The sequence below is a fragment of the Helianthus annuus genome, chromosome 5, assembly GCF_002127325.2.
Source record: "Helianthus annuus cultivar XRQ/B chromosome 5, HanXRQr2.0-SUNRISE, whole genome shotgun sequence".
Lineage (NCBI taxonomy): Eukaryota > Viridiplantae > Streptophyta > Magnoliopsida > Asterales > Asteraceae > Helianthus > Helianthus annuus.
In genome coordinates, this window is record NC_035437.2 from 117,921,924 (window position 1) to 117,929,770 (window position 7,847).

General features: G+C 43.2%; 1 non-coding gene across 1 annotated transcript; it reads right to left on the reverse strand.

Moving 5' to 3' along the window:
• Positions 1–7,351: 7,351 nt before the first annotated feature.
• On the reverse strand, positions 7,352–7,459 carry LOC118492867. Its single transcript, XR_004894868.1, has one exon. It is a non-coding gene; the product is annotated as a small nucleolar RNA R71 (small nucleolar RNA).
• Positions 7,460–7,847: the final 388 nt, after the last annotated feature.

Below are 7,847 nucleotides of genomic sequence, written 5' to 3' on the forward strand. Positions count from 1 at the left end.
TGTATAGAGTGAGTAAAGAGAGCCAAGATCCTCAACCTGAATGATGAAGGGTCGTATTTATAGCCGGATGGTGAAGAAGGAGGAAGCAGCTGTGCCAGCTGTGGGTGCGCGCCAGCTGTCCGACCAAGGGGAATATCCTCTTGGTCTGCTCTGTCACGAAGGGTGTAGTGGTACACGTGGCGTCCTTGTATTCGCTTGCGCTGGGTACCTCGTACTGGTCGCGTCAGCCCTGCTCCCTGGATTGTCGCAGGCCTATGTGGCCTTCTCTCAATGGTGACACGTGTTGTCCTTTATGTTGGGCAAAGCATCTTTGATGCCAGCTGTGAACCGCCTAGATGCCTTCTGGAAGATTCTAGAAGGTTCTGGTGACATGGGTGCCTTGTGTGCACAAAAGTGGTGTGGTCCCTGCCATGTAGGCAGGGAATTGGGACCATACCTCTTCAGTTGCACATAGCTGTAAGTTCTTATAATTAATTTAACAGAATACGAAATGCATCTAAGAAATAAAACTCCTACCTGAAACCCTTGACAGCTCTTTTCTGCCTAAAAATCTCCATTAATGGTGTGACTATACGAGCTTCTTTAGCAGCACCTGGAAATGGGAAGTAGATAATTCAAGGTATATTAATCAATTATTTGCCAAGTTACAGCCAAAAGATTAATCCCAGTTCTTCTATGAAATCGTGTTCTAGTTCAAGATAGCAAACAGTTAAAATAACAAGGGCTGACCAGCTCATGCAACTTCCTTTTTTCCAATTGTATCTCCGCAACGGGAAGATTCTCCACAGGCTTTGAAATAACCACAAGGAATCCAAGATACTCGAGATTTATATTTTCACCAAAACTTTAGCTATAAGTAATAAGTTTCATAATGAGTTAATTGGAAACCGTAACCATCATGCAAAATAAGCCTCTTATTACCATTCCATACTGTCCCTTCACGGCCATTTTTTTAGACCATTGCTTTGGAACGTGCTGGGAAGGTGCATCGAAAAACTCTGCAAAGTCAATGACATCATCCAGCCACTTAAAGTCGATATAAGCTCTGGAATATTATTGACACTTCATGCTGCACAGAGTTTAATATAAACTTGTTACTCTGCCCAAAAGAAGATAACTCAGCAAACTCAGAACGTGCATGTGTATATTTCACATATGAATACAATACCTGTTGGAAATTTTGTATAGGAAAATGATTTCTTCCTATTTTGGACTAGAAATAAATATAATAAAATGAGAGGGTTTTATATATTTATTTGTGGGTTTGTGTTCTTCGTTGGAAGTGCTTCGCAACGAACTAAACCACGTCCAAAATGGAGCTAAGATGAATGAGATATCGATGCTCAAAGTTTGGTGTTTGAAACTTGAATGCTGAAAATGTGGGAAAGTGGCACCTTGTCCCACATCGGATGACAGATGGAACTTAAAGGGGTATTTAAGTAAGATCTCTCCATCCTTATCGTTTCATGGAGGCACTCACTAGTGTACTCACGAAGGGGTGCTCCGCACCCTAACCCGCACACGCACACGCACACGCGCGCACGTGGCGTGGGCGATGAGGCGCAATGTGGCGCACTTTGCACTTCGCACGCGAGCGAGTACACATGGCGCGCGGTTGCGCGCATGGTGCATGCGCACTGAGGTGACATGCGCGGCGCACCTAAGTGAGCCAAAACGGCACGCGCGCATGGCAGTGAGCCAAGTGGACGCACCGCGCATGCGGATGCAAACCTGCGCGCGCACCAGTGTGTTTTGTGCGCGCGCATGCGCGCATGGACCTGAGTGAGTATGGCGTACACGCGCATGGCAGTGAGCCAAGTGGACGCACCGCGCATGCGGGTGCAAACCTACGCGTGCACCAGTGTGTCTTGCGCGCACGCGCGCGGAAGCTTCCTGCTGCAGTTAATGCCAGTGCAGTTACATTCAGCATTTGAAACTGACGAAGTTGATGCGTTTGACTGAGAATTAAGTGATGAATTAAAGTGCATTAAAGACGTTTAATGCAGTTTAATTCACCCATTTAATTCGTTTTTCAGTTTCTTCAAGACCTGCAGTATAAATAGGAGGTTCCTATGGCAGATTCAATATACTGAATTCTTAACCTATCTTCTTTCTCCCTACTGAATTTTTATACATCTTCAAGCAGCAAGGTACACCTTCGGGTTTGAGTCAAGACCGGCAGTGCAACTGCTTGCGGCTGTTGTATCCTGGAAACAAACGTGTTCTCCTGGGAGACACGAAATGTGTTTAAAGGGACCCGTGTCTAACACGATCCTCAGCCAAGAACAGTTTCGTCTGTTCGAGTTTCTGTTCTTGTATTTCTATTTTTCAGTTGTAATTGTATTGTGCTTCCATTTCATTCTGATTTGTTTCTGTAATTCAAGTTAATAAAAGAATTTTATTTATTTTGCACGAACGGATTCCTACAATCTTAAAACAAATTTTAAAACACCGTTCGTGTAGAATCACAAACTTCTCTACTATGAATTCAACTTTTTTTTTTCTCTCACAACAGGTTGTGTTTTAAAAAGATTTTTCTCTGTTTTGATTTAAAGGAGCGACTTTGTCAAAACAGAACTCTGCTTCTACTCCATTCTTTATTGAGTTCTAAAAACCTACTGTTGTAGTCTTCAAAGTTGGATTTAGAAGCTGCGCGGTGGTTTCAAAAGCTCTTTACATTGGATAAATAATAAATTAGCACATTTATTATTTTATTAACTTGGTTTTGTGGAATTTTTCAGAATGTCGACTGAAAATACCAACGTCAACGTCGTTGTCGGTTCCCCTGCCAACACTGTGGGAGCGTCCACAGTGGCAAATCATGTTGAACGACCCGAGAAGTTCTCGGGTCTCCACTTCAAGAGGTGGCAACAGAAGATGTTTCTTCTACTTGACTACCATGAAACTTGCGAGGTTCTTGACGGAGACCGTTCCCTAACCTGCGGAAGGGGAGACCGATGCTCAGGCTCTGAGCGCGGTAGAAGCGTGGAAGCACTCGGACTTTATATGTCGAGGCTATGTTCTCAACGGTCTCTCGGATGCATTGTATAATGTGTACTATGATATCAAGACTTCCAAAGAATTATGGGAGTCTATGGAGAAAAAGTACAAAACGGAGGATGCGGGAATAAAGAAATTTGTTGTCGCCCGTTTCTTGGACTTCAAAATGGTTGATAACAAGACTGTTATGAACCAAGTCCAAGAGTTACAAATTATACTTCATGACATCCATGTTGAGGGTATGGTACTCAGCGAGACATTTCAAGTGGCAGGCATGATCGAGAAATTACCTCCTGCTTGGGTGGACTTTAAGAATTATCTTAAACACAAGCGAAAGGAAATGTCGATTGAGGATCTTGTCGTCCGTCTTCGTATAGAGGAGGACAACAGGGTGGCCCTAAAAGGCACCATTTTGCAAGCTTCGGCTAAGGCAAACATGGTGGAAGTTGGGGAGTCCTCAAATGGTAATAAGGCAAAACGGGGTAAGAAGGACACCAAAGGGAAAGCAAAGGTTAACAACCTTGGACCGAAAAAGGGGGCTGTGAAAAAGAAGCCTGCGCCTTTCCAAGGTACTTGTTACAATTGTAACGAGACGGGGCACCGTGCTAACCAATGCAAGAAACCTAAGCGTGACCGTGCGCACATGGTTGATGAGGATGGTATGCCTCTAATCGCAATGATAACCGAGGAAGTGGCTATGATTGAAGAAGTCAACGCGATGGGTGAAAACCCAAAACGATGGTTCGTTGACACGGGTGCAACCCGCCATGTTTGTGGAGACAAGGCTCTTTTCTCTACGTTTAAGGAAGCGTCGGGTGAAGAAAAGCTTTATATGGAAATAAAGCTACCGCTAGCATCAAGGGGGAAGGCACGGTCATCTTGAAGATGACTTCGGGCAAGGAGCTTGCCTTGACAAATGTGCTTTATGTCCCAGAGATACGGAAGAATCTCATGTCGGGATGGATGCTCAACAAGTTTGGATTTCGTCTAGTGTTTGAATCGGACAATTTTGTCTTGTCTAGACGTGGAATGTTTTTTGGAAAGGGCTATACCCTTAATGGTATGTTTAAAATGAATGTAATGGTTGTAAACCAAAACAAGAAAATGAATGAAAGTTCTTCTTCTACTTACATGATTGAGTCTTCTAATGTTTGGCATGGTAGACTAGGACATGTAAAATTTAATTCATTACGACGTTTAATTAAATTAAACTTAATACCAACATTCCATATCGAGTCCAATCACAAATGCGAGACATGTGCTGAATCCAAACTTACGAGATCATCGTTTAAATCGGTTGAACGAATAACCGAACCCCTTGATTTAATTCATACCGATGTGTGTGATTTAAAAGCGGTTCCCACAAATGGAGGATATAAGTACTTCATCACGTTTATTTATGATTGTACTATATATTGCTACGTGTATTTACTTAAGAGTAAAGATGAAGTGATGTGTGTAAAATGCAACATATAAATTACATCAAATGAGGCATAAAACTAACCCTTTTTAAGTACTAATGTTGGAAAAAGCGTGCTTTTGTCTTCCTTTTGTATTTTCAGGATTAAATGAGCTCAAATTAACAAAAGAAGCAAAAAGACTGCAAAATCTGACATAAATACAAGAACGGGAACAAAAGTGGACTGCCCGACCCCTCGACAGCATCCTCCCAAGCAAAACAAGAAGGCAGAAGACTGAACACGCCCCGTGCTCAGCAAGCACGGGGCCGTGCCCAAGAAGCAGCAGAAAAGACAAACCTGTAGAAGCTTCTATTGCTCACCACGGGTCCGTGCCCAGTGAACACGGGGGGGCGTGTGATGTGTGTAAAATGCAACATATAAATCACATCAATTAAGGCATAAAACTAACCCTTTTTAAGTACTAATGTTGGAAAAAGAGTGTTTTTGTCTTCCTTTTGTATTTTCAGGATGAAATGAGCTCAAAATCACAAAAGAAGCAAAAAGACAACTAATTCTACCATAAATACAAGAAAAAGAACAAAAAGTGGACTGCCCGGACCCTCAACGACACTTCCCAAGGCAAAGGAGAAGAAACAGAGTCTGAACACGCCCCGTGTCCAGCGAACACGGGGGCGTGCCCAGGAAGCAGCAGAAAAGACAAACCAGTAGAAGCTTCCATTGCCCACCACGGGGCCGTGTCCAGCGAGCACGGGGGCGTGGTGAAAGTACAGCAGGCGCATTAATTGTAATTCGCAATTACAATTAATGAAGTGAGAGAATGTCAGACGGGCACGGGGCCGTGTCCAGCGGACACGGGGCCGTGTCCAGCCTTCTGTTCAGCCTATAAATAGAGGAGCTTGGCTTCATTCTCTCTCATCCCTTGGCACACCACCTGTCTCACACCTCATCCACCACCCACCACCACCATAACACCATCATCCACCACCATCATCCATTGTCCATCGTAGAGTGTGTGAGTCGTCTCGGGATCCAAGATTGATCGTAAGAGTTCTTGACAATCAAGGCCATGTTTGCCTAAGTCTCTTACATCACTTGGTGAAGACAAGTGTTTAGTATAATACTTTTTATTTTTAATCTTTTGCACTTTTTATTTGGTTTTGTATTAATGACTTTAATAACTAGTTACTTATGTTGAAGGTGATCTTTCCTTATCGTTTATCCGTGGTGTCTTGGCATTATTTTACTGTCTATATAAAATAAAAGATTTTCACCATTCATATCTCCACGATCTATATGGAGGTATGTTGGCTACCTGGTCGGGGGTTAAGGGAACGGTTTGGTAAGGGTCTTGCCCTTGTTCAGCGTTTAGAGGTCCTGCTTGGGACCTGGGTCAAATTTAGTAGGATCTCCTTCAATGCCCATAGGTATTGGATGGCGGGGATCCAAACTCTTTGACCCCCTCATAAGTTAACTACTATTAATACTATAACCCGGCTATTTAGGACTGTATCCCTGCTGACTCAGACTACTTAGCCGAGGGTAACGTCACCGCCAAAAGCGGGGCCTACCACAATTTGCATTAATAACTTAATTCATTATCTTTCAATAATCCGAACCTTTAGGATTGTATCCTTGCTGACTCAAACTACTGGGTTGAGGGTAACGTCGCCTTCAAAAGAGGGGCCTACTACAATAACTAAGATAATCTCTTAAACAAGTGCAAAAGTGCGAAAATAATCAAAGGTTATACTAATACACGTGTCGGATCCAAGTGATTCATCTTGTCTATCTGTTTTTATTTTATTTTTATTTTCAGCATTTAGTTAGTTTTTATTCTTCTTAGTTTAAAACATTTTTCTAACTTTTTGATTTGATTAGACGTTGAGGATAAACCGGTATTAAAAGCTCTTGTGTCCTTGGACGACCTCGGTATCTTACCAACACTATACTACGTCCACGATGGGTGCACTTGCCCATATGTGTGTTTAGTGTTAGTGAATATCGTGTTTTATAAATTTAAAACTTGGCTAAAAGTGTAAAAAGGGGCTTAAATACTCATCAAAAATATAACACACTTCACGCACATCAAGTTTTTGGCGCCGTTGCCGGGGACACAAGGATTTTAAGAAAGTTAGGAATCAACGGCCTAATCATATTTTTATTTTTCTTTAATTTTTTAGGATTTTTTTTAGAATTTTCAGCTTCTGCAGAGCTCAGCACGGGGCCGTGCCTGGTCGGACACGGGCCGTGCTCAGCAACGTTACTGGCAGTTTTTGTTTTTCAAGTTACAGAAGGCTGACCACGGGGCCGTGTCGGTGCAACACGGGGCCGTGTCCAAATTCCAGTAACTGGGATCTGAAAAACAATCACTGTAATTCCGCCCACGGGGTCGTGTTCGCTCAACACGGGGCCGTGGTGAACCTTCTGACCGACATTCTTTTCTGTTTTTATTGCAGGACTTGGAACCCGACGCCATCCTCGCATAGTGTATGAGCTCCAGTTCCAATAAAGACATAAAGGAACCACTAGAAGAACCCGAACGCTTTCTCAGAAAAAGGTTAAAAGCCAAAAACCAAGAGAAGGTTTCGGGTGATCCACCCTCAATGGCGGACCAACATACCCTTATGGATTATCTACGACCCACCGTAGGTAATCTAGGCGCCGCTATCAATGCTCCGAATGTCGAAGCCAATAACTTCGAACTTCGACCGCATTTGATACAAATGCTCCAAAACTCCGCAACCTTCCACGGGCTTGCGGATGAGGATCCTCATCTACATATAACTAATTTTTTAGAAATATGTGATACCTTTCGGATCAATGGAGCATCAAACGACGCCATCCGCCTCCGTATGTTTCCATTCTCACTAAAAGACCGAGCGAAAGCTTGGCTCAACACCCTCCCAGCTGGATCGGTAAACACCTGGGATGAACTAGCCCAAAAATTTCTATATACACTCACAAGAGGACGGAGAATCCTTATATGAAACTTGGGAAAGGTTCAAGGAGCTATTACGCAAGTGTCCCCATCACGGCCTCGCAATATGGCAACAAGTATCCACTTTCTACAATGGATTGTTGCCACACACTAGGCAGACACTTGATTCTAGCTCCGGGGGACTTTTAGGTAATCGACGCCCACACGAAATATATAATCAGATTGAGGAAATCGCTCAAACCAATTTTCAGTGGCACACTCCCCGGGGAAATAAGTCTATTGCCCCGGGCGCCCATAAGGTCGACGAAAGCACCTCTTTACAAGCCCAAATCGAGGCCCTTTCTTCAAAAATAAAAAAATTAGAAATGACAAAAACAGTCTCGGTTATGGCTTGTGAAGGGTGTGGTGGGTCACATGAAAATTGGAGTTGCATGAAAGAAACGGACGATCAACAAGAAATGGTAAACTACATTGATAATAGACCTAGG